The sequence below is a fragment of the Epinephelus fuscoguttatus genome, linkage group LG2 (assembly GCF_011397635.1).
Source record: "Epinephelus fuscoguttatus linkage group LG2, E.fuscoguttatus.final_Chr_v1".
Lineage (NCBI taxonomy): Eukaryota > Metazoa > Chordata > Actinopteri > Perciformes > Serranidae > Epinephelus > Epinephelus fuscoguttatus.
The window spans coordinates 51138322-51140286 of NC_064753.1; positions in this window are offsets into that span (position 1 = coordinate 51138322).

Sequence of the window (1965 nt, forward strand, 5' to 3'; positions counted from 1 at the left end):
CAGTGAAACAATCAACAATCAACACAGTATATAAAAAACACACAACACATAACAAAAGTATGAGCTAAACGTGGTAGCGCTGGTCCAGAGAAGTTAAAAACATGTGCAGCGATCACTTGTTGGGAGTGCGTTTTGGAGAGAGGAGGATGGGATGAACGTGTTAAGCTTTTGCTGCAGATGATTCCAGTCACTAGTGGCAGCAAACTGAAATAATTGACAGCTGAAGGAGGTGCAGGCTTTTGGAATAATCAGGTTAATGTAACTGCTGGAGCGTAGGTTACGGTCGATGTTGTTGATACGGAGTAGTGAGCCGAGATATGAAGGAGTGTTTCCAGTGATGGTCCTGTAGAAGAAGTGATGCCAGTGGATCAGTCTACGGGAGGGAAGTGATGGCCAGTTGACAAGTGAGTGCAGGTTACAGTGATGGGTGTTACAAAAGGAGCACCTGTAACAAAGCGGATGGCGGTGTGGTAGATGACGTCCAGTTTATTGAGAAGAGCTCTGGAGGCAGACCTACTGTATATATTATGTCACTGTAATCAAGGATTGGGAGGACTGTCATTTCAACCAGAGTGTGCTTTGCAGAGCGGGTGAAAGAGCTTCAGTTGAAGGACGAGTCTCATCAGGAGGAGCTGACAGAAAAGTTCAGTTTTCTTTGTGTGATGATGATGATGATGATGATGATGATGTCATCTGTCTTCACCCTTCATCACCTGCGGACTGTTTGTCTCGTCTCTGCAGATCGTATCATCTCTGCTCAGCAATGCTGCAGGACAGGAACGTCTGCACACAGACACTGAGACAAGATGACTTCCTGTTTGGACTCAAAACACATTTAAAAAAGTGAATATAGAAAACTGAATAATTTCAGCAAGTGATTACATTTTTATATTTAACAGAAAAATAATCAATCAATAACTGATGATCAATATATGAAGTCATTTTTAAAATAAACTCAGCAATATGTTCTCAGGTCAGAATGTTTGTTTTTTTATTGTGTTTTTCTTAATAAAATTAAATGATGTTTGTTTTTGTTCTTTCCTTTAGTTTGTTTGAAGCTCTTTTAAACGCACGTCTGCAGGCGCCCATGCAGAGCTCCAAACATGACACAGGACTGATCAACCCTCAGTGTTTGAATGAGTGTATGAATGCCTGACCTATGTGTGTATATGTGTATGTATGTGCACATGTAATTTGTATGTATATATACGTACATGGCTCATGAATGCCTGATTTATGTATGTACATGGTTGTTTACGCCACTCCTTTAACTTGACCATGGGTTGCTTTGACTTATTTATTTACTATCCATATTTTTAACAATTGTTTTTATCATTACCTATTCATCATGTACTCATTGTGCTGGCAAGCTTTTTTCTCTCCAATTTTTGACTGTTAATTGATGGTTGATTGTTGGTATTTGCTGAAAGCATGCGGTATATTATGTTGCGTTGCTGGTTATGTGAACTGTACACGCACTGATGCTCTGCACAAATGAAGTTCCTAACGGATAAATAAAGTTCTTTAAATTGAATTGAACTGAATTGTGTTTGTCTCTGAGCTGAGCTGAGAGCTCTGCGTTTGCTGCACCAGGTGATTCAGACACTTTATTAGTCCTTTCTCTTTTTCAGATCATTAATGTAAAATCCAGCAGCTCAGGTCAGAGGTCAGAGGTCAGAGATCTGACGGTTCACAGTAGAAACTGAACTGTTAAATGTTGTTGGTCTGTTTAGCTGTTTGTCTTCAGTGTTTCTCAGTGACTCTGATCTGAAAACAGCGTCGCTGCTCATGTAGTTTTCCACCATGGACGCGTCCAGCCGTCATGTGTACGCTGTGCTCCTGAGTCACGAGGCATCCGCCCAGACCCCGTCAGCATGATTCATGAGTGACTGCTGATTTCAGATCAGTATCATCGCTGCTCTGTGGGAGAAAGTTTGGCGAGCGTCCCGCTGCAGAGCGGCTCAC